Raw genomic sequence first — 25937 nt, 5'->3', positions numbered from 1 at the left:
GAGAGCTATCCTGGTTCATAAGAAAAAAATGGGGCGTTAAGTTTTCAAATAACAACTTCCACCGAGGCACTGCTCCACTGTCGGAAAACACAACACAAAGCTTTTTAGAGCTTCGCACAACACAAAGCTCAATAAACTAAACATTTCAATTTTGATAATGTCAATTTTATTTTGATCCAAATGATGAAACAAAACATTTCTGAATTGACTTAAAGGGCTTGAAACCAATGGCCTGGATACCATGACGACTGGAGATCTTCTATGTGCTGCAGCCTTCATCCGCTGTAACATTACACAACAGTTTCACCTCCATTGTGCAGTTATCCTCCATCTGCTCTGCTGTTGAGGACTTCTTGGCTCACACTTTGACTGGAACCTTGCCCTTGACCGTTCTGCCATGGGTGACCCTAAGGCAGTACATGGCTTCAGGCAGTGTCGCTCTTGGGAATCACTGGAATACGCAAGCCTCTCCGCCACTACAAGGTGATGATCCATGGATCGTCTGGAAACTATTCAGCAATAGACTGGAAAATACACTGCAATGTATCAGTTCATATCACAAGTAACAGTAGCCTAGTAACATCTTGAGAAATTCTGCAATGACATCAAGTTACCATAGTAACTCATTGACATTAATGCCAATTAATGTAAGAGGAACTAAGGAGTTAGTCTGTGAAAAACACCCTGGAATTAGTGGGATGTGGAAGTGCAGAAAGGGAAAGGGGCTGAAACTGATACGCGTACACATAAGATTCAGGGGTCTACAGAATAACATACTATAAAGGCTGCATGCCAGCATGCATTCCTTGGGGGAAGAAGTTGCCAAGCTGACATCCCATTATTGGTAATGGGAGTAATGATTTGATACCTCCAGGAAATGTAAGTAATGCCAGTATTAGGATTAGTATGTTGTATTACTCCTATCCTTCCATTTATGTTGTAATATTTTGATATTGTGTATCTGCTTAATTAGATTTGCAATGAAAGATTAAGACCTTGTAAATACTTCAATTCTGGTCACTGTTCTTTGTGTGGTCCTAGAATCTCCAAATGTGGTGATATTCCACATCATAATTCTCATCCTATGAATCCTCATACTGCAGTCATTTGGGAGACCAAACTCTTAATCCATGTCACTGGTTTTATGAGAACACAATCAATCAATAATGAATATATTAATCGAGGAATTAATAAGGCTATATATTCAAAGCGTGGTAGGTGAAGCTAGGCAAATTCAGACTGGAAATAAAATGTATATTTTAACAGTGAGAATAATTTTCTTTGGATTAATCATAATTATATTTACAGAAGGCCATGGTAGATTCTCCATCAATGACAACTTGTAAATTAAGACTGGAGGGTTTTCTAAAAGATCTACTCTAGGAATTACCTCAGGGAAGATCTATGGCCTGTGTTATACAGAAGGTCAGATTAGATGATCACAATGGTCCCGTCTGGCCTTGGAATGTATGAGTAGTTTCACACAACATCTTTTATTGCTTTAATTGAAATGTATCTGTTTCAATGAATTGATTGTATAAGTATGAATGGGTGGTAGAATTGCACAAGAGATCTCTTCAAGTAGGTGGGTCACCCTGACTTTTATAGGAATTGGATTGTGATTTGGGAACGGGATGCAAGTTCAACAAGGAGGTGGTGTATTATGATGTTCTAGGGAAAAGAGCTAGGAGCAGGTATTCTTTTTAAGGTCCCCCACCTCTAGGTTTCCCAGCTGCAGATTCTGACCCTGGTCTGGAATGATTCTTTAGGGCTGGAATTGATTGGGTGGTGGTGATGCTGACTGCACAGTGAGACCTGATTGGACCAGTGGTGACAACATTGAACTAACTTTACAGCATTCTGACCAGTGGCAGAAGTGCACAAGTTTGCAGTGAAAATTGACTAGCCCCACAATTGCAGAGCTGATGTCAAGTAGGGCCTGACGATGTAGACTTCTCTACATTGTAACAGATAGAAAATAGAACCCTTCTCGGATCATTCCCTGACTGTTTCTTAATCTAGCTGGACCTGTGGGTATTAAGTAGTGGGGATTGTTGTGTAACTAAGAATGCTGAACCTTGAAAAATCAGAAAATGAATATGTGGAACTGCAGTGTTGACTCTATTCCTGACACATTGGCTGGATTTTGCTCTTTTCATTGTATGTAAATAGATTTATGGTTATGCTTCTTTTGGTTTTTCCCTTTTTCCCAAATAAAGATTTATGATCTCAAGTTCCCAAGGTCTCCTCAGTGCTTGTGGGAGGGGAAAAACCACCCAAAATGATGCGGAAGGAAGTTACATTAATTTTCCTAGCAAGAAGAAGGAATGTGGCTCTGAGTTGGGGCTTTTCATTTCCAAAGAGTAATGCTAAAAGCAGGTTAAGTTGAACAAATGGAACTTTATTAAACAGCGTGGATTACACTGTTCATATTAGGGATGTGCATGTGTACTCATGTATATGGTTAACCATTGAGCCTGGGCTCATTGGTTAACCTGCATGGTTACACACAACCCCTATTCTCCCCCATGCTGCTGCCTCTCTATTCACACGAGCACTGGCTCCTGCTTTTCCCCCTCCTGCATGTAAATGTGTAACCACTTAACATTTCAGCAGTTACACATTTACAAAAATAAACATATTTTAACATCCCGAGTTTATATGGCTGAATTGCTTTCAGCTCTGCTTTCCATGTTTACTGTGCCTCTGGTATCCTGTCAGTAACATTCCTATGGGCCTTCTGACTCCACATCCACTGATCATGAAACATCTTCCCTATTTTACAAATATTTTAATATAAACATTGAAAACAAATGATGTTGTGACCCCCCACCCCCAATCCCATGTCTCTTGGGCAGAGGGTTGCTAATGCATAGCTTGGCTGCAGTCCCATCTTTCCCATGGTTTTAGCTTGTTCCACAATCTTTGGAGAGAGTTTGGTCTCCTCAACAGGACAGACTCAACTCTGTCTCCAAGCTAGCAATCTCTCTTTGGGAAGTCTCATCCCTCACTGGAGGGTTGGCTTTTGGATAGTTCAGTGTTTGTCTGTTATAATGATGTGTATCTCTGTAGGCTCTCTCTTGGCATCGTCTGCTAACTTGTGAGTGTCTTGCGTTCCTTCAAAGCACTTATCATTCTTGTGCAATCATGTTGCAGACATGGGTGCCACTGCACCCATCACAATATCTTCCAGTGTCTCACTAAAGATGGATTGTTACAGGAATGCCTGTCTCTAGGGCTGGTAGATCCTTGGCTGGCTTGTTGCTCTGTTGTGCCTGCTTTCTTTGATTGTTGGCCATCTCCTTTCAGAGGCAATTACATCCTTCTGGATGCAACAGGTCTCTCCTCACTATTAGTGTTTAGGTCCTTTGTCCCATCAGTGCTTGCCCTGTACTGCTTTTGCATCACTGTGATGGGGTATTGCTGTGCACCAAAAATGATATTGGTTCTGCACAAGAGGAAACTGTCTGTAGGTCTCTTAGATGTCTGTTAATTGCTTCACAGCCAATTCCATAGTAATAGGGCAGTCACAGGCTGCAGTTATCAAGAGCTGTAAGAAGTTTGTTACCTCATTTCTTTCCACAGCTCTGTTCACAATAAACATTTTATCTGGACACCAATCTGCTCTTCAGTATAATACAGTACCGCCCTTCCCCACCTTTTCTTGCAAGCTATATCCTCTTCCCGGTGTGTAAATAAACTTTGTTATTTTTAATTTTGATTTCCAAGGTACTGTAGAAAAGTCGAATCATGCACTACATGGAGCTTTCATTCTAAGGAGTGGCAGTGGATTAATGCTGCCACTATTTAGGATGCGGCAGAGGTGCTGGGGTTGCAGCAGTTTTATCAAGTGCACTCAAATTACATAGATGATTACTAAAACAACTCATTTAAAAAAATTCATCCTCCTACATGAACAAAAAATAGTCTCTTCCCCTTCCTTCTTTCTATACTGCTCCTCGTCGTCTGATAACATACAGATGGGAGAACTCTTTATTTTCATGAGAAATCTTTACAATATTTACTCTGAGGTGCCAGGCTCCCAATCTGCTGCATGCCAGTTCCCCATTGAAGCCCCTGCTGAGGGCTAAGAAGTCACCTTGATATAAAGCTGTTCCTGTGCCCAGCTGCTGCCCCTGCCTAGCATCTGCTGCTATTCCCAGACTGTCCTTCACCTCTCTTCTGCAAGCTTCACCCCAGAGGCTTGTGCATGCAGCATGCACAGGCTTTTCCAGCTAAGCCTCACACTACAGGAATGCAGGCACCTGAGGACCCCCTGAGATTTACATCTGTTAAGAATTCTGCCTGAGCTTTCCATCAGTCTTCAACCTTGACCAAGACCTGTTAATTATATCTGTGATCTGTGCATCTCAGCTGAAAGCAAACTTACTTGCATTTCCTATGACAGGAGAAACACACACACTACAGCCAATTTATTGTACAGTTTCAACTTTCTATTGTTCTGCACAAGTAAGTAACATAAAGACAATTACTGAAAACCCTGCATGATGTTGCTCAGCTCTAGATTTGCTTTAATGAACCTTCATTTTATGATTTGGTAGAAACTTGTTTTGCTCTAATGGCTTATCAGTGGTTTGATGTCTGGTAATTGTTTTTTTTTTTTTTTTAAATTCCAAGAATGTTTTGTTTGGATTCCAAAAGGGAGGTATTTCTTTGTTTACCTAATATGTTCATTAAGCTACTCTATAGTGCTTTTCAAGCATATCACTGTTGGCACTGAACAATAGAATCAAATCAATAGCTGCAGGACAAAAATCAGAATCATGTTTTGGAGGACACGATGTATGATGCTGATGCAAATGCAAAATGGTGTATATTCATGGTGAACATACAGAGCTGTACTTACACCAGAAGGAATAGCCTTCAGGACTGAAGATCATCTGGAGGAATGAGCACAGATGTTTGAAAACAAAAGTGTCATCATGGTTGTAAGGGAAAATAGCCCCTCTGCTCGCTTTCTCTGAATGTTTGGGTCAGGTAAAGGAACACATCCTGAGTGGTATCACACAATTCTCTCATTCTTCAGATGGGGCACTGTAGTCCAGCTATCAACCATGCTTAACCAGCACATCTGACTGGGTTGGCAACTTGATTCTCCTCTTTAGGGCTCTGTGACCAGAATAGATTGAACAGACAGCTCTCTTAGATCAAATTATGTTGTGTACTACAGCTGAGATTAAACAACAATGTGAGAGAATTATAAAGCATTCAAAAGTCTAGATCCTTGTCCATTTTCCTTAATGGCCTATTATCATTCTATGATGATGGCCTAGGCACATCTAGTGTCTTCAAATATCCCCAGCAGGTAACTACTGAAGTTTTACCAGCTCCCATACAATTTGTATCTCCCCTGCCCGCCTCCCTACGCCCTTAGAAAGGTTGTCTTCCACTGTTTATCTTCCACTGTGTTAGTTCCCTTTGAGCCTTATCTACTTCCTTTTTAATTATCCAATCTTCAGGTGCTTCTAGGCACCAGCTCTGCCTACTTTGTTTTTCCCTTTGATATTTTCATTCTCTCTGCTCCTTGTTTTCCATCCCTTCTCTTTTTCCTCCCCCACTCTTCCTTCTACCCTATTTATTTTGGGTCTGCACATCCTAAACTCATAACTCCGGTCATCTGAAGAAGTGGGCTGTGCTCATGAAAACTCATGATACCATCTACATATTTTGTTGAGTCTATAAAGTAGTCTATAAAGTGCTACCAGACCTTTTGTTGTTTTTTAAGTTTATACAGTTTATCTAGCAAGTGTTCTTTGTTCTTTCTGTTCCTAGGATTTTTGGCCTTGCTAATCAAAAACCAGTCTGATAAACTCAACAGAAGATGGGACCAATTTCCTCATGGCCAATGGCCCTCCCATTGTCCTGTGATGACTCTCCAGCTTTTTGGGAGGTATTTTACTTTCTTGTTGATTTCTCAATAGCTCTGTTGATTTAATCCATTATAGTCATTAAGTAAACCCCACAATAATCAGGTCAACATACAGTATTCGTGGATTATTACAGAGCAGTTCCATGTTTTTCACAAGTCGATCTTGAGTAATAACCCTAGCTATGTAACTGACTTCCTGCGTGGCCCCCTTTGGACCAGATTTACAAGCTATTGAGCAGAACAGGTATGGAATTTTGAATGCAATTATTTTTGTCAGAAAATGCCAATTTGCTGAAACCAAAACATTTAAGAAAAAGGCTTTGGTTTCAATGAAACCTTCATTGGGAAGGTTTCTGAGGTCCAGATGATTTTTTTTTATGATTGGAAACTGAAGAGAACCACCATAGAATAGCCAATAATTCAGTAATTAGGGAACCTGTGACGGGGTATACTAACCCCGCACTGGCCTGGGAGGGGTTAACCAGGCTTGCTGGGCTCAGAAGGCTCCTTCCCCACAGCCCTGCTGGGCATGCTCCATCTGCAGACCCAGTATAAATGCTAGAGGAACAGCTCAGTTGGGGCTGACCACAGGAGGGGAAGGAGCTCTGACCAGAATACAGGAGCAGCTGCCCCTGCTGGCCCAGGCACCGCAGCAGTAGCTATCACAGGCAGGGACTATGCTGGTCAGTGGACAGGAGTAGGAAGCAACCCAGGGTGGGGAGCAGGAGGCCTTGCGGTGGACTTGGTATGTTTCGGGTGGATTCCCTGCTGAGCTAGTGGTGGGAACCACCTACCACTGACAGGGCCCTGGGCTGGGACCTAATGGAGAGGGAGGGCCTGGGCCCTTTTCCCCTATCTCCCTTGACCCTAGAGGGGAGAGTCAATCTGACACTATAGACTCAGCCACTGTGCCTTATTACCCTGCAGATTGGAGTGTGATAGACTAGGCCACTGAGCCATTACATCAAAAGAGTCTATATCCAGGGCCAGACTACAGGGTAAGGTGCCCCACCCAGTCTCCCAGGGGGAGAAGACAACCCACCCTTAGCTAGAACCCAAGAGGAATAGAGGAGACCCAGGTTCAAGTCTTTGATCCAAATCAGGCAGAGAAAAGATGTGAAGCTGTGTCTCTAACATGTCTTGTGAGTTATCTAACCATTAAGCTATTGGCTATTCTAGTGTGGGGTCAGTGTAGTGTGTTACAACATGGCTACTCTACCTCTGAGGCTGTGTGGGGAGCCAGCCTTTCTCACTACATCTTTGGGGCATCACTCTTCATGGGGAATTAGTGAGGCCTGGAAGAACAATAATTTAGGACCCTATGAATAATACCACTTATCAGCACTGCAAAATATTTGTGCCTTCATGGTTCAACTAGCATTCCAGAGGACATATGTTCATGCTTATAATAGATTCTGCTTGACAACAATTCAAAGCAGAGCAGACTGACTTATGTTCATTTTCCTCACCTGAGTCAGATGCTACCAGCAGAAAGCTGATTTTCTTTTTTTGGTGATTCAAGTTCTGTAATTTCTGCATTGGAGTGTTGTTCTTTTGACATCCAAAAGCATGTTCCATACCTTCTCCTTCTCAGATTTTGGAAGGAAGGCACTTCAGATTCTTAAACCATGAGTTGTGTGATGTAAGTATCTTTAGAAATCTCACATTGATTCCTGCTTTACATTTTGTCAAATGTGCGGTGAAAGTATTCTTAAAATGAACAACAGCACATTGACTATAACATGAAATATATGGCAGAATGAGGGTAAAACAGGATAGGAAACCTATAATTCTCCCCCAAAGAGTTAAATTATAAATTTAATTAACACTTTTTTTTAATGAGTGTCCTCTGGAGTGGGGGATGAATCAGGACAAGGCATATGAATGTTTAACATATCTGGCACATAAATACCTTTCAATGTGTCTGAAAAAGTGCTTTGCAAATTCCTGCTCTCACTTTCAAGTGAAATTGTAAATAAAAAGTAGCATTATCATATGTAAAGATAAACAAACTTGTTTGTTTCAGCAACTGACTGAACAAGAAAAAAGACTGAGTGGACTTGTAGGCTCTTAAGTTTTACATTGTTTAATTTTTGAGTGCAATTATGTAATGAAACAGTCTACATTTGTAAGTTGCACTTTAACAATATATTCCACTACATTGCTTGTACGAGGTGAATTGAAAATACTGTTTATCATTAATACTATTAAATACAGTGCAAATATTTAATTAAAAGTAATATAAAGCACTGTAGATTTTGTCTTTTCTGTTGCAACTGAAATCAATATATTTGAAAATGTAGAAAAATATCTAAAATATTTATTAAACTGGCATTCTATTAACAGTGCAATTAAAACTGCAATTAATTACAATGTTTGAATTAATTGCATGAGTTAACTGTAATTAATCAACAGCCATATTGTGAATCAATGAAATCTGAACAAAACTGGTGGATATAAAACTGAATTGTATGAAGCGCTCCCCAAATTAAATACAAATACATTCATAAACCCAAGTTACAATCAGCGCTAATATTGCTCTATTTTTTTTGCACAAACTACAAAGAATATTGTAGTTTAAAATATAGTTCATTTTAAACTGTAATATAAACTATTATATACAACTTTAAAGATTGGTGCCAGGACAAACTGCCTCTTGTTCTCTTAAATCTTCAGTTTTTCTATGTGAAAAAGTTATTTGAAATAAATTTAGCAATACTAATGGGGACAAAACATTTGAGTATGACACCCATTCTTTGGTAGAAGTAGATATGTTGTTTTCACTTCTCCTTATTGCAAATTCCTGTCTTTCTCCAATACAGAAGAAAATAAAATTTTGTTGTATGAAATGAGCTGGTGGTATCTTTCTTAGTGTGCCTGGTGTCCACATTTCCATCATCTTTGTTAAGATCAGGGCTGTGTCCAGACTCAGGGGTTTTTCGAAAAAAGCAGCCTTTTTTCGAAAAAACTTCACCTGCGTCTAGACTGCAGCCGCGTTCTTTCGAAATTAAATCAAAAGAATGCGGCTTTTCTTTCGACGGCGGTAAACCTCATTTCACGAGGAAGAACACCTTTTTTCTAAAGTGCTCTTTTGAAAAAAGGTGTTCTTGAATGCCAACAGGGCAGACCACGGGTGGGAGCCAAAATGAAAAAGTAGTCAATATAATGGTCTTCTGATTATATGCTTTTAGTAGTTACATTCCTGGACTGTCATTGCTCATTAAAAGTACTGTCATATGGGTGGAAATCAGGTAATTATTACATTTTATTAATATCAGCAGAACTGACTTAAATGGGGCCTGTGTGTTGTGTAGTCTTGCCTTAATCTTTGTATTCACGAAAAAAGCTATTTGCATGTATATGGAACCACATTTAAGTTGCGGCCCTCCACATGTGCTGTATCACTGTGGCCCCCGGGGCTTCCAAATTGAGTAGCCTTGCTCTACAAGTATATATTTCTCCTTGCCCTAGTCTGTTCCCAATGAGCATCTACACACCACGGCACTAGATGCTTGCTCAGTAACAGGAGTTGAACCTAGGGCCTGTCTATACCAAGAGCTGCTGCTTTGTTTTCTAAGGTTGTAAGAGGCCCAGCCACCACCATGCTAGGGCAACAGACCACCCCACTGTGTGAGTAACATAATCCTCCTCATCACACACTTCACAGATCAGTCCTGTTCAAATCTGTGTATGTTTCAGTATTTGCAATGTGACATTTTTGCATGATGCAAGGATTGCATTGGTGGCTCCTGATTCTTCAAGAACAAGCCTGAAAGCCTCCTCTGTGGCAAGGTTCCTTTAGCTCTTATAATTTTAAAATTTGGATTTTCTAATTGCTGAGCATTGTACTTAAACTGCATTTTCTGCAATCCCAGGCTGCTGGATGAGATAAAGCAGCAAGAAAACAAACAGTATACTAAATTAACACTGCTACTGGGCCACAGTGCAGGGAAGAAAAAGAACAAAATTATTGTTTCTCAATGTTTCTCTTAATCTTTTGTGAAGTTCGTTTGTATGACCTTTAGCCACTTTTACCTGATGATAAATAGTGTAGTTTTCTTGGGCAGAGAGTAGGCCAGTTAATCTTGCCGTCAGAAAGGTATTGTATTAGATTATGGGGTAGCTAGATATAGAAACCAGCGAATCTACAGCTGAGACATGTTCTGTGACAAGAACATAATTTTGCCCATGCTGCTACTTCAAGAATTTGCCATCTGGCTCTATAAAGAGTGAAATTAATTTACATGTTCACCAACAATGCCTAGACATTTCCATTACAATAAACACCTGTTATCATTTAAAGTCATTTTATGGGAGCTGCATGTTAGCATTAAGGATCCATGCAAAATATATCGGCCACTTACATGGTTCAGATATTGTTTAAGTGATCTACTGAATTTCCCAAAGAGCTTATGTATGAAACAATAGTATTAGAAGGAGAACTCTTGAGAATCTTAATTATGTTAAACATTGTGAGGACTGCATTGGAAATTACTCTCATTTGTAAATTCTTATGCCAAGGGATGTGTGTGCATACATATGTAAGCATACATTCAAGAATCTTTTCCTCTTTCATAGCTCTTAGAGGGCTTTTGCTCACTATACCAGGAGGACAATGCAGGTGGCTATGCAATATTCTTAATACTGCCAGCTGGAAAAGGGGAAGGAAAAAGTTAGAATATATTGTGATGACAAGAATCACCAAGTGGAATAGTTACACAGTCTCAGGCTGTGTCTAGACTGCATCCCTTTTCCGTAAAAGGGATGCAAATTAGACACATCGCAATTGCAAATGAAGCGAGGATTTAAATCCCCCCGCTTCATTTGCATAAACATGGCTGCCGCTTTTTTCCGGCTCGGAGCTTTGCCAGAAAAAAGTGCCAGTCTAGACGCGGATCTTTCGGAAAATAAAGCCTTTTCCGAAAGATCCCTTATTCCTCTTAAAATAAGGAATAAGGGATCTTTCGGAAAAGGCTTTATTTCCTGAAAGATCCGCGTCTAGACTGGCGCTTTTGTCCGGCAAAGCTCTGAGCCGGAAAAATGCGGCAGCCATGTTTATGCAAATGAAGCGGGGGGATTTAAATCCCCGCTTCATTTGCAATTGCAATGTGTCTAATTTGCATCCCTTTTATGCAGTCTAGACACAGCCTCAGAGTCTTTTTACTTAGCATGTAAGCATGTTTTTGTTTTTTGAAGAAATGCTGTATTATTACTATTTATTAGTTTGGTGATAGAAATGTAGCTGTGTTAGTCCTGTATTTTGTTTCAGCTACACCAGACTATGTAGCACTTTAAAGACTAACAAGATGGTTTATTAGATGATGAGCTTTCGTGGGCCAGACCCACTTCCTCAGATCAAATAGTGGAAGAAAATAGTCACAACCATATATACCAAAGGATACAATAAAAAAAAATGAACACACATGAAAAGGACAAATCACATTTCAGAACAGGAGGGGGATACCGGGGGGGCGGGGGGGAAAGAAGGAAGGTAAATGCCTGTGAGTTAATGAAATTAGAGGTGGGGAAGGGTAGATGTCTGTGAGTTAATGGTATTAGAGGTGATAATTGGGGAAGCTATCTTTGTAATGGGTAAGGTAGTTGAGGTCTTTGTTCAGCCCCCTGCAGAGAGAGTCGAATTTTAGCATGAATGCCAGTTCAGAGGATTCCCTTTCAAGTGCAGATTTGAAAGTCTTCTGAAGTAGGATGCATGTGATTAGGTTATTGAGACAGTGTCCTACCAGCGTCGACAAAACTGCTGGTTTCTGTTGACGTTATGTCGACAGAACTCAGCAGTAGTGTGGACGCAGGTATAGTTTTGTCGACAAAAGTCCACTTTTGTCGACAAAACCCTGTAGTCTAGACACACCCCAAGAGTTCTGGGTTTCAGACCCAGAATTTTGGTTTGGCATGGATATCTTCGATTATTTCTGTTTGTGAATTACTTTTTTTGTGTTAGTTTGGTGGATGCTTTGTCAATGATTGTGATGACCTTATTTATAGCAACCTAACCAATGGAGAAAAACTACCACTGGAATTTAGAAACTTCTTCTCAACACCCTGGAAAACTTTTGTTGAGTAACTTAGCCAAACAAACCACAAAACACTTCAAAAATTCTGTAAGCGTCAGAGACAAAGCAGTAACTCTAAAAAATACATTTATCTGACAATGTGCAAAAATAATTTAGAAGAAAACATCCTGAGCTTAAAGTCTGTAAGTGTGCTAGTTTGTAGGTGTAGTGGGGTACCCCCCCTTTGATGCAGGGTACCCCCCCTTCCTGTCACCCACGGGGTCATTAATTCAAACCCCCTCTTTGCGGTCGCCTGTGTGCGTCCCAACTAATTAGGTCATTAAGCCGCCGGGTCTCCCCAAGACATCGGCTAAGTGGTTTCCTCCTGGTGGGGAGAGGGGGGTCCGGGCCCGCCCCCTCTCACGGACCCCAGCCCAGGGCCCTAAGGACTCAGATGGAACTTTCATCTGGTCCGGCTGACGGGGCCGTAGCCGCAACTTCGTCAGCCCGCAGGCTCCCTTCGCCAGCCCTGGGCTACTTCCTCTCCCCACTTCGGTTCACCCTGCTGAGCAAGGCTTACCCTTTCGGCTTCAGGCCCCTCCGCCTAATGACCCGGGGAGGGAGGCCATTCGCGGCCCGCTTCCCCCTCTTCCCTCTCTGCTGGCGGCGTTTAAATCCCTCGGTTCCGCCCCTCTGCCGCGGCCCCACCCGGCGCGGCGTGGTGATGTCTCCCATCGGCGACCGGGGTTGCGTGATGGTGTCATCCACCCGGCCACCTCCCTACGATTCCCCGGCGTTTCTAGCCAGCGGGCCGCCGCCGAACTGCTGATGCAGCGGTTGGCGGCGCGCGCAGGGACTGCGCGGGCAGCTGTTTGTGGCGCGTCCCACTCGGGGCTCCCGGACTGCCCCTCGAGAACCGCCGCGTATGAGGTTGGGTGGGGGATCTCACTGCGGGGCGCCCCTGCCCCGTCACAGTAGGTATGGTAAATATTAGTTTTATTCTGACATTTGAAAAAAGACATTTGAATGCTAGGTATCTACAGTGTGGAATGATTAAAAATTATTGTGCTGTATGTAATTTGTGTTTTAGATTAGATTCCTTGTAAAAATGTGCAAGGCAGTGATCTTTAAAATTATTTGTACAATACAAGTTTGACTTGAGTACCTCCCTATTTTTTAAAGAAATCAGTCACATTAATTTATAAATGACTCACAAAACAGTCACTCTGTTTTAAACATGTAGCTGATAACGACCTGAAGTAAAACTTTTGCTTAAAAGGAATTTGTCCAGCAGCCATAAGAAATTCTTGTACATTAAGCTGAGAAAATATTTGGGGCAAGAGGAGGAAAGATTGGTAATGGAACAGAACTTTTCATAGCTAGCTTAACATTTTGCATCTACCACACATCAGTAGGTGTGACAGTTGGTTTCATCTGGGTTGTTCAGAGGATCAAGTGAAATTTGCTGGAGGTCTCTGTAATGATCTTGGGGTTCATTTAAATAAGTTGGTGAAGGAGAAAGGAATAACACTTTTAATAAACAAACTAGAGAGAGTTGTTCTACGCAGATACACGGGATACTCTGATTCCAGAGCACATCTCCAATTTTCTGTATTCAAAATAAGGCCCTTATGAGGAATAATCTCTTAGGGTATGTCTACACTACCCCGCTAGTTCGAACTAGCGGGGTAATGTATGCATACCGCACTTGCTAATGAAGCCCGGGATTTGAATTTCCCGGGCTTCATTAGCATAAGCGGGGAGCCGCCATTTTTAAATCCCCGCTGCTTCGAACCCCGTGTAGCGCGGCTACACGGGGCTCGAACTAGGTAGTTCGGACTAGGGTGCCTATTCCGAACTACCGTTACTCCTCGTTTCACGAGGAGTAACGGTAGTTCGGAATAGGACCCTAGTCCGAACTACCTAGTTCGAGCCCCGTGTAGCCGCGCTACACGGGGTTCGAAGCAGCGGGGATTTAAAAATGGCGGCTCCCCGCTTATGCTAATGAAGCCCGGGAAATTCAAATCCCGGGCTTCATTAGCAAGTGCGGTATGCATACATTACCCCGCTAGTTCGAACTAGCGGGGTAGTGTAGACATACCCTAAGTTATAATCTTCCTGGTGCAGTTGCCAGACCACACCCCAACAGGCTAATGTAAATGCCCACAGCAACCCCATCCCCAAAGTGCTGGAGAGAAAGCATGTGGCAGTCCCCAGCCCTGGAGCTGCTGCAGTTTCCCCAGCCCTGAAACAGTTAGTGGTGTAGCCAGGGCCGGAATAAGGGGTGGGCTAGCCAGGCAGCTGCCCAGGGCACCAACCTATGGGGGGCACTCGGCTCTCCGTGGGCTGCAGCGGCCGTCTGGGGTGGGGGCAGAGTTAACCCCCACAGCACCGGCCAGCACAGCGCCCTTCCCCCCAGGGCCGCAGGGCCCTGCACGGCCAGGCGCAGCCCGCCCCGGGCGGCCCCGGGCTTCACGCCATTAGTGGTGGCCGGGCTGACTGGGCAGTGCATGTGCCATGTGTCCACCCATGCGCCCCTGAGGCAGGGCCGCGCATCCTGGGGATGGGCCTGAGCATGCGCCGTGTGCCCGGAGGCGGGGCCATGTGCCCCAGGGGCGGCACCGCGCGCCTGGGGCTCAGGAGCCAGGGCCCAGGGCACCAAAATGGCTCGGGCCAGCCCTGGGTGTAGCCACACCACCGGAGAGGCATAAGGATCTTGCACATAAAGGGGTTTTGGCGTAAAACAGCCAGAGCCACACTGCTTGTTTTTGCGCAAAAACCTCTTGCGCAAAAACAGCTTGAAATAAATTATGCAAATGAAGCGTAACAAAATGCTAATCAGCGCTTCATTTGCATTGCCTCTTCCAGCAAAACTTCATAGTGTAGACAAAGCCACAGAGTGTCCCAAAGCAACACACTATATGGGGCCATCCTATGATCCATGTCTTCCACATGACTGTCTGTGCCCAGTCTTCCTCCTAGTAGTGGTTTTAATAGTGAGTGATTCCACTACTAGATTTGACCTATTCTAATTATATTATTTTGTACTTTGCACATGGAAAAAAACATTTCCGTTGAATTCAGTGTGTTGGCTAGTGCTTGCTTTTATAGTTTCTGCCAAGCTGCATATCTGGAGAGCTTTTGCCAAATTAAATCTCCAACGTGGAGCAGTCTCTTTCTTAACATACTGCCCTTAACGCCATAAATGATTCTGTCTCTGACCAGAGACTCTGTCAGCTCACCAAGTCAAAGATTTTTACTGAGTTTTCTTAATTCTGTGATATATTGCTCTATGGTGTCATCAGTTTTTGTATGCATGTAAAACAGTTGCGTCACTCATGAGAATATCAGAACAGCCATCCTGGGTCAGACCAAAGGTCCATCTAACCCAGTATCTCCTTCCACTGTGCCCTCCTAGCCTGGATATGAATTTGAGATCACGCTCCTCATCAAGCAACTTCTTTTGCCTTCCTTTCATTGCCACTCATGGCTCCATGGCAGTGTGCCCATTTTAGAAGAAATGACACATACGAAGAACCCCATAGCTGATACTGTGCTTAGCAGCCAGAGCACTGGCAGTGTTTCTGTATTCTGATACTGGAGGGTACCACCACCTCTAAGAGTTGATGAGTGCCAGTCTTATTCTCAATTAATCCTGCTGAAGCCACTAACAAGGTTGGCAGCTGTTCTGGTATTTTTTGTGATGTGAACACATTTTCTATAGGAATTGGGCTTGAACACAAACTCATTTCTAACAGGTCACTTGAAGAGCTACATTATGCAGGGATTTCTTTGGGGGAGATACTGATTATTACTAGATTTCAGTTTTGTCTCTTAGAGGCGAAAGCCTCGGCATGATGTTACCAACTCCCTGAACCATACAGTCCTGCTAATAGTTCATCTTTGATTTTTCTTTTCATGTTGGGCAACAATTTTAGGCAGACAGAAACGTGGATATGTTTGAACAGGTATTTATAATCGTGTTTCAGAACTGACGTTTACAGATGATCATGTCATGAATGTTGCTACTCTGTGTGTGTGTGTGTGTGTGTGTGTAACACACACATGTACAATTTAGATCAATTGCTCTCATTCTGGAGTCTGTGGACTGCAGGTGGTCTGCAGAGAGCTTGCTGGCTGAATTGTGCTGGCTGTCTTTTGTGTTTCCAGGGGTTACATTGCATTAAAGTACTTTACTTTGGTATGCATAAGCAATTGCTGTCCTTGCCACAGGGTGATAAGCAACCACTAGTAAGAGCTAAAGATTCCCTGAATATTTGCAAAAAGAAGGAGAAAGATAATATCCAGTGCAAGCTTTCTAATATGCAGTTCACACTTTGGAAAGGGCCGAGAATGCCTGATCTGGATTGTTGACTAAGATAAAGTCAGGGATCACTGAGGCCTTTGAAATGAACAGTCTAGACAGGAATCCCCCTGCAAGTGAAAAATGCAAAAGGACACATGATTCTGTTCTGCTCACATCTACATTCCATCTGTTTTATCACATCAGAGATGACCACTTGTCTCAGTATCAAGCTAAGACATAGTCTTTGAAAGTATTCATTGAAAAGAATGGCTGAATGAAAATATCCATTTTCCTAAATATGATACGCTTATTCATGTGAGTCATTCCACATTGGAGGGGGTGTAAAAGGAAAAATTTTCCACGCCACAGAGGTATCCTGTCATTTTGAAGATTAAGGTCACTAAACAGAAATCAGAAGGTTACTTATGACAGAAAAGCTTTCTGCAAAGGTTCATGACTCACAGGAGGGAACTGCTAGTTGTCTGAAAAGACTAAAGAGGCATAAAAAGTCAGAGAGACGCTTCCCAGCAGCATACTTAACAAAGAACTACCCTTCCTTCTTTGTGACAAAGTTACACTTATTTAATCCACCATAACTGGACTTTGATGGAAAAGAGAATGCTGATGATAGGGCTAATAGACCTCACTGCATTTCTAAAGGGTGACTGCTATTCACAAAGAGCTGTATTTGTTTAAAGAATGTTGGAGGCATGGGACTGTGAAGATTATCCAACACTCAGACAAAATACTTTTTCAAAGATCTTCAAAAGCTACAAAATAAGTTCCCATAATGGGACATGATGCAGGAGTGATAGAGCCTCTGTTATCAAGAAAGTTCCTATGTAGAGAAACAGAAAAGTACATATATTTTTACTGACAATGAAATACTTACCACCCTCTTATTCACTGGTAATATCACAATACCAAACATAATATATCATAAGGAGGAATATAACAGTGCCCTAGGCATCCCTTCCAAACTGAATGCTTCCAAGCAACCCAAATATAGATGCACTGAAGAAAAAAAATATGAAGTATAATATTACTTGTGTCCATTTGCCCTAATTTAGTTTCCCTAGAAAGTTATAGGGAATTTTTGTAGACATGAGACTACTTGCTGTGAGCTGGCTGATTTCTGAAGCCTTTGATACTGTTGTAAATCAATATTAACTGCTTTGAACTCATTAGAATTGCACTGTTCTTAAATTAATGTGTGAGCGAGGGCAAAGTTAGGCCCTTTCAATAAAAGCTACAAGTGGAAAAAATACCATTTGCCACTGAAATCCCATCTTGTTTTCCATTGTATTTTTCCTAAATAATTTCTCCTCTTGTCTTGGTTATAAATGAAATTCATTAGCATATTTGAGTTTTTTAAATTTGTTTTAAAAATTTTTTAGAATAAATTATTTTTATGGTCTCTACAGAAAATAATTTGTGAATGTTTTCTGCACATTCAATTGATGGATTTTTCCAGCAGGGGGCAAGAAAGTATAACTGATAAAATGGATTCTGTTTTCTCTTGTCTCTTTCCTTAGCAGCCACATCTAAAAAGTTAAACAGAATAGCCTGAGGAAGGAACATGAAAGCTAAAAACCATCCCTCCTTTAGATCATAATGGCTTTTAAATGCAGTCTTTAAATATTCAAGGACTTCCATAAGAAAGACAAAGTAATAAAGTAGGACGAGAGACCACTACAGCTGCCACATGGCTCAGTGTGCGTTATCCACACCATGAAAAATATATTCTCACAACTCAAGTCTGAGCTTAGAAATGTGGGTGTGAAAGCTGTGTACAGTATCTTTTCAAACCAACTGGCACACAGACACATGCCAGAAAAGCCAGTAACCCAGAGGTCAGGGCACTTAGCTTGGATTTAGGAGACCTAGTCTTCACTCCTTACTTTGCTTCAAGGAGACTCAGGGCAATTGGCTATTCTGAGGGTTACTTTCCCTCTCTCCCATCTTTCCCCACATCAATATGAAAAGACTTTGAATTAGCATTTTTTGATTGAGAAAAAAAGTTTTGCCAAAAAAATAAAATAAAAAATTCCAACTAGCTAGACTGTAGCAGGATTCTGGACTGTAGGACCAGAATCTGGGACTTACATATTTTGCATATGCCTCAGGAGTTCTAATTTGCAAACCCAATATTAATATCAATCTGTGGTACATTTGCTTGCTGTTAATAGTTTGTCTTGAATAAAACTCATCTGAATAGGTGAGTAGAAGAATTAATGTTTTTTCCTCGTAGTTTCCTAATTTTGCTAGCTGGAATGGATTTTTATGCATGAAAGATCTAAGGCAGTATCTTGTTCTCACTCAAATTATTGAAAATTTTGTTACCAATTTTAGCAGATGCAAAATCCTGGAAAATTAATGGAAATAATATTTTTCTCAGGTATTATAGTGATGAGTGTGTCCTAAGAACCTGAATAGAACAGAAGTAATTCTAACCATACTGAAACTTTTCGATTTAATAAAAGACATGTTTCATATAGTTATATTGGTATAACAGAGGGTTAACAGTTATATTAGTAGAAAATACACCAATTTGGAAAATAGTTAGCTGCATTTTGTTTAAAGTATTGCCAATCACACTGAAGCAATACAATATATATTTAGGAGGAAGCAGTATGTCATCTGTCATACAGTCAGCATTGTTTCTCAGTGAGATTGTTATTTATGATTATGCAGCACAAGTCAATAGCTTCCACATGTACTGTTTAGTTTTGGTTTCAGCCTCTAAAAACAGAGGACAGTTATATAGATGGAAACAAATCACTTTTAAAGTAATACTGACATTAAAATATAGTTAACTTTGTAGTTATGATCAAGAGAAGAGCTTATGTAAAGCTGACATCTTGATTGTTCAGTATTTATTCTCTTTCCACAAAGTTCATATCAAATATGACTTGTTTACCAGTGCAAACTGTTATCTCAAGACCAATGTGTTTTTTCTGCTTCATATTGTTTCATCCTTTTTTAGTTTGTTTACACTAGAAATATAGATCAATGTTTGGATAAAGATTGGTTAGGTTTGTGCTCTGCTCAGAATTTCCAATATCTCAAAAGTGTAGTTTGGGTCAGGAAAAATATCCTTTTGAAATCATTACTCTGTTACTTAACTTATATTATTTATTCCTTCTAGGGTATATCTTCTGAGTCTCTTTAGTTTAGATTGGTAAGAAAAACTATTTTTTTATTATGTCATTCTATACTTTTAACCAAGCTTTTATAGTTTCTCTTCCAAAACAGAGGGTTTTTTTTTTTCATATAGGAATCCATCTGAACCACAATACTCCACTGACTTGCAGTACATAAGATTTTTTACAACAATCTTAATATGAAGGCCATGATTCTACATAATGGACAATGATGAATGCAGGGATCCTCTGGGCTCAGTTACCCTCAGTCACGCAGATAGCTGGTTGGAATAGAAGGAGGGCATTTTCCAACTTTTGGCAGTAGCATAAGCTTCTGCCATGTTCCTTCCTGCCCCTGATGTATTCTTCTTTCCCCTTCTTTTGGGAATGTTGGGGGAACTGGCGCAGAATGCAGCATGCTGACAGATTTCTGACAGGAAAAGAGCTCCATCACCCCTCTTGTATAGGAAGGGCATGTCTACACTGGTGAGTTATTTCAAAATAACTCCCCTATTTCAAAATAACAAGGTGAGTGTCCACACTACCTAGCCATTATTTTGAACTAGCCAATTAGCCTGTCATAAGACGGGATTTTCAGGTCTCTCCTCTACGTCGGTCTTCTCTCCTGAGCCTCTGGTCTCTCTCTCTCTTCTCCTCCTCCTGCCTCCCCCCTCTCTCTCTCAGCTCTCCTCCACCTCCTGACTCTCTCTCTGTCTCTCTCTTTCTCTTCTCCTCCCCCTCCTGCCTCTCACTTGGGGGACCATGGAGCCCAAATGGCCATTTGGGCTCCGCACTCCCCGTGCTGCAGGGGGGGCGTGGAGCTCAAACGGTCGCTTGCGCCACTTGCCCCCACGCAGTACCCTGGCTGAACATCTCAGAAGTCAGCCGAGCACCACGGCGGGAGGTGAAAGGGGAAGGGGCAGTGACGTTCATGCCAGGGGACGGGGCCTGGAGCTGCTGTCACGCTGCACATCACTGCCCCACCCTCCCTTTGCCTCCCGCCATGGTGCTTGGCTGACTTCTGCACTGCTCTGCCGGGCCGCCATGGGGGAGCAAGCGTCCGTTTGGGCTCCCCCGTGGTGGCCCAGCTGATTGGCGCAGAAGTCAGCCGAGCGCTATGGCTGGAGACGAAGGGGGCTGAGGTGGTGACGTACACCCCGCCCCCTGGCCATGTATGTCACTGCCCCGCCCCTCTTCCCCTCCCACCGTGGCACCCGGCTGACTTCTGTACCTCTCAGCTTGGCCATCACAGGGGAGCACTCGGTGCAAGCGGCCATTTGGGCCCCGCACTCCCCATGCAGCACAGGCCGCCCAGAGGGAACAGCCAGCATTTCAGCGTTACAGACTCACAGACATTGGGCTACTATATATATGATAATGGGCTTATTATTTTGAAACAATCATTCCTGCTTGCAAGAGGAATAAGCTTATTTCAAAATACTGGTTGGACCTCCCTGGTCCAGCTCCCTCAGGATGTGACTGGTCCTGGATGAGAGATTTTGCTGACCTGGGGTGGTCATTTTTGGACCCCTGCCACTGGCCTCCCTGGCCTGGCCGCTGGCCTTCATGTGAAGCCCCATGGGTCACACGTTGGACTTCCTAGGCAGCCCCACCCATACTGCATGCCAGCAAGCTCAGTCCTGCTGAGCAGCCACGTGCCAGATCTCCCAACCCCATGGGGCAGCCCCGCTGCCACACACTGGGCAGCCCCACCATCAGCTCCCTGAGGTCAGCCCATCATCCTTCCGGCCCCACAGGGATCCTTACTGATGTCCCTCTACTGGGACCAGGGTTGTTGCTGGAACAAAGAATCCCAGTTAACAGAGTTTCATCCTGTAGTTATTTTGGGAGTTATTATTTCAAAATAATCTATTTTGAAATAACCTGGCAGTGTAGACATAGCTAAAGGGAAATACAAACAGAGGCTGGCTGGGATCAAGGGCTGGAGAGGGGTAGTGCTGCATGGAGACAGGGGGTGGCTGCCTGGGAGCTAAGATCTAGGCAGAGACAGACCCTGTTGTAAGAGGGCTACTTCCTACCCAGTCTCCCAGAAGGATCCTCTGCTTCTTGAGAGCCCTCTGCTGGTCAGGTCTTCAGTGACTCAGTCCTTTCCCGTGTCTCCACTGGCCAGTGTCCCCCTGGTATTTAGCATGTCTAGCCTCTGTAAGCTGGGGCTCCTGCTACTCCATAGAGGTAGTTTGCCAAACATGTCTGTCCTCCTTAGTGGTCGCACCCAACTGAGATGGGCTGCTGTGCTTTATATCCTGTCTCCAGGTTCAGCGTGCTCAGCAGGGAGGGAGGGCTGTGGGTTCCTCAGCCTGCAACGCATAATTAATCTCTGAGGGGTCAGTCCCGGATAGATATATATGGACACAGAAATACTAGCTAGGTGAAGTGGGTCTGTGCCCACGAAAGCTCATGATATCATCTACATGTTTTCTTAGTCTATAAGGGTATGTCTACACTACCACCCTAGTTCGAACTAGGGTGGTTAATGTAAGCAACCGAAGTTGCAAATGAAGCCCGGCATTTAATATTCTGGGCTTCATTTGCATCTTGCCTGGTACCGCCATTTTTAAAGCCCCGGTAGTTCGGACTCTGTGCCCGCGGCTACACGCGGCACAGAGTAGGTAGTTCGGATTAGGCTTCCTATTCCGAACTACCGTTACTCTTCGTGGAATGAGGTGTACCGGTAATTCGGAATAGGAAGCCTAATCCGAACTACCTACTCCGTGCCGCGTGTAGCCGCGGGCACGGAGTCCAAACTACCGAGGCTTTAAAAATGGCAGCGCCCGGCAAGATGCAAATGAAGCCCAGGATATTTAAATCCCGGGCTTCATTTGCAACTTCGGTTACCTACATTAACCACCCTAGTTCGAACTAGGATGGTAGTGTAGACATACCCTAATGTACTACCAGACCTTTTCTTGTTTTTTAAGTTTATCCGGTACAGCCTAACTTGGCTACCCCCAGAAGCTAGGTGAAGTGTGTGAGTCTTCATAGGAATCCACCAACAGGTCAGTCCTGAAAAGGCTTGTGCTTGGAGCATCTACAACTGGAGACAGCTGGGAAATATATTTTGTTCCCATGAAAAATTGCGAGAAATCAAAACAATTTCATTATTAAAAAAACCTGTGACATTTTTCAAGCTTGTCAAACTAGCAAGAAAGTTTTTCCCCAAAAGCAAGCTATTTTGGCTGAAAACCATAAGGTTTTGGCTAGAAATTTTGGCTTTCGAGTTCTCATTTCATCATCAAAAACTCACTGTACATTTCTCTGTTAATAAATAAAATATTTTTCATTGATAGAGGTTTTGAAAGAAATCCAGCCCTCTTCCTACAATACTTGCCTCTCTGACCTTGTGGTACACCCAGCAAACTACTAAACATCCAAGGGATTAGTTTACAAGAACACTCACAGAGACACTCGGCAAAAGTGAATCTTGTTACACTACATTATAAGTACTTGCACTCTTCCAGATGAATTCTAAAACTAAACTGAATTCTGCTCTTACTGAATGTGGTGTAAATCCAGAAAAGTTGCACTGATTGGAAGCTGATTTTCCTCAGTGGGGAATTAAGGGTACATCTACATAGCACGGCAAAAGTCGAACTAAGCTAAGCAGCTTCAGTTATGTCACTTTCATAGCTGAAGTCAAAATAGCTTAATTCGGCTTTTGGCTCTGTCTACACAACAGGAAGTCGAAGGAAGAACACTCTTCCTTCAACTTCCCTTGCTCCTCGTAAAATGAGGGTTACAGGAGTTGGAGTAAGAAGTCCCCCATCTTGACATTATTTTGAAATAAAGGCTTGCTGTGCAGATGTACCCTGAGAGTAGAACTGCCAAAATAAGTAAGACACATAAGTAATGCTTAAAAAAAATCATAGACGTCAGTCAGCAGTAAAAGTAACTTCAAATTTCTTACAGGTACTGTCTTATTGCAACCTGGATCCCTGTCTGCTCTTTAAATACCTCCCCCTACAGGCTTTTCCTGCAGCTCAGCCAGCTTTGGCTGGAGCTGCTCACCTGGGCGCATTTACTTTTACCTCTGTCCTCAGTACAATACTAAAGTGAATGAGACATTTTCCTCTCAGACAACTTTCCTTGTAAGAAAGTTGTTATAGTTCTTGCATAAGGTATTGATCAGATCTTGTTTTCTTTGTGGAGACATTCAGTAGTTTGCTCTTATATTATCCACTTTATGTTCCATATCCACAGCATCAAAAAAAAAAAATCCTCCGAAACCCATCTGTTGAGTGATAGTTGTCCTGCTGTTTTTCAGTCCATCATTATATGTTGTCTCCACAAATGCAATTTCTGGCTCACCATTTTGGAGGCTAGTTTACCCAACCAGGCTATTTTTTGTTTCAACAGATACACAGAATGGGAATGCAGCATTCCCAGTAGTGTGTATCATATGTTCTCCCAATTTTTTTTGTAAATACTCACATCATGAGAACATATGCATGTTATTCCACAGCTGTTTATTATAATGCCAGCACTGATAAGATGGTGGCAGTATAAATGCCTTTTGCATCCAATTAAAATTAATCAGAATATTTCAGGATGCTTTTTAATGGATCTTCCTATATTATTTTCCACTGATTTTCAATAGCTTCCCTTCCTGTGTCTCCCTGGGCCACTTGCCTTGGGTATTAAACTGTGTGCAGTTAGCATTTGTACTTGCCGTGAATGCTTACAGATCAGAGAATACACCATGTGATTTCTGGTAAAAATGACCTGAGCTCTGAATTCTAAGATGTTGAAATTTGAAATCTGACCAGAAGCCGGATCTCAATATTTTGAGCAAAGACTGTCTGTATAGTGGGTTGAATTGGGACCCAGAGTCTGAACACTCTTCTCTGAGCTTGCAATTTCATATCTGACTCCTGGAGACTCTTATTTTAAGACATTACTTAGCTGGAATTTTCAAGGGAGCCTAAGGGAATTATATGTTTCCCATTGTAGTTTCTTTCAATGAGCATTGGAAATTTAACTTCCTTAGGCTTCTTTACAATATACCTTTATGGTCACTTATTTTTAAATGAATGAATTTCTACATATTTGGAAAATGTTGTTTTGGGTATATCAGATATATGTTGGTGGCCTGTTACAGGCCAAAACCTAAACTGTTCTAACTGAATATTGTACACAAATCCGAGAAGATCTGCTGAATCCCCAAAAGAAGCATTGTTGTGAAATCAGGAATATCACACTTCAAAATTAGCTGGCAAATAACAGTTGTAGACTGGTCAGAGAAACTCTGTTTGGTTCACATACTTGGTGTATGTGGACTTGAAAAATCAAAGACTATTTGGGATGTCTTTGGCTGTTTGGATCTTGATCTGTCCCAAACACTCAAGCAAGGTGGGCAATAAAATGGCAGTAATTCACCAGGGTTTAGCCCTGGGTGGGCTGCTGCTGCTATATGTACCTATACCTCCACAGTTATAGACAATTGCAGCTCCCATTGGCTACAGATTGCCATTCCCTGCAAATCAGAGGTGCTGAAAACAGTGCGGATACTGCTTCCTGCAGCTCCCATGGTCTGGAAACATTGATCTGTGACCAACGGGAGCTGCAATAGCTCATTCCTGTGGAAGTGCAGGTAAATATAGCATCATCTTACCCTGACAAACTACATCTGGACTGGGGGTTGATATTTGCTTAACCCTGCACCAAGAGATTTACTTTATCAAGTCATTGCATGTTGTTAAGAAAATATGAATCATAGATTTTCATCTCAGGCCATCTGATTTGTGACCGAACCCCATCATCTTAAGAACCAGTACATGTAAACAGACATTCTGTACAATGCAAGAATGAGTCATATAATGCTGAAAATAATTGAGTACAGTGAATTTCAGAGTGTAGACATTCATTGTACTGAAAGACGGGACTGTGCCATTCATTACATTTACAAGTGCTGATTGAGAACAGTGACTAATAGGTCTATATGAATAGTCTATTGTAAAACTGCTTTGTGAAGGAAATTCTAATTGTTGGCATTTGATGCTCTTTTCTATCACAATTTGCTTTTGTGGTGTTTGTACTTACAAGGGTAATTCAGTGTTTATGGTATGCAGATTTCATTGACATTAGTCACTGTTCTGAGCTTTTTAATCACCAGCAACATGTGTTACAGGGTACAAATTTGCATCTGTCATGCCTATCATATTGCAGTGCTTTCCTGACCCTTTTTAATGAGTTAAAGTGATGCCAGTTAGAAACCAGGAAATCTTATTTTAATTAATTCTATATTGCACCAGTGATGGGCAACTGAGAACAGTGATTCATCTCAGTGGGCCGCAACAGCCCACAGCCCACTGGGGTTCCTCCTGCAGCCCGCTGACTCCCTCTTTGCTCCCCTTCCCCATGTATCTCTCATGTACTGGGGCACTGAGCGCCGCATTTCCTACTACTCCCCCTTCCTACCAGTGCTTTCAGAGTTTCATTAACCTATTGATTTATGCTTCATCCCACTCCACCCCCTTCCTCCCAGAGCTTGAACAACCACAAACAGCTGATTGATAGCATAAGTCAAGTCAGTGGTCTAAACTGTGCTGGGTTGATGGAAGAAACTCTCC

The 25937-nt window shown here is 42.4% G+C and overlaps 2 long non-coding RNA genes across 2 annotated transcripts in view; one reads left to right on the top strand and one right to left on the bottom strand.

Annotated features, from left to right (window-relative positions):
- Positions 1-214: 214 nt before the first annotated feature.
- Positions 215-12616, bottom strand: LOC142827064 (uncharacterized). The gene is made up of 3 exons (XR_012901451.1): positions 12482-12616; positions 4868-5130; positions 215-524 (listed from the first exon to the last, which is right to left on the bottom strand). It is a non-coding gene; the product is annotated as an uncharacterized LOC142827064 (long non-coding RNA).
- A 126-nt stretch (positions 12617-12742) lies between these two features.
- Positions 12743-25937, top strand: part of LOC142827069 (uncharacterized) — a 64127-nt gene continuing 50932 nt past the window's right edge. The window contains exon 1 of the long non-coding RNA XR_012901455.1: positions 12743-12879. This is a non-coding gene — a long non-coding RNA (uncharacterized LOC142827069). The remainder of the gene's footprint in view (positions 12880-25937) is intronic.

Source organism: Pelodiscus sinensis, chromosome 1 (genome assembly GCF_049634645.1).
Source record: "Pelodiscus sinensis isolate JC-2024 chromosome 1, ASM4963464v1, whole genome shotgun sequence".
NCBI lineage: Eukaryota > Metazoa > Chordata > Testudines > Trionychidae > Pelodiscus > Pelodiscus sinensis.
This window is presented reverse-complemented; position numbering and strand designations above follow the sequence as displayed.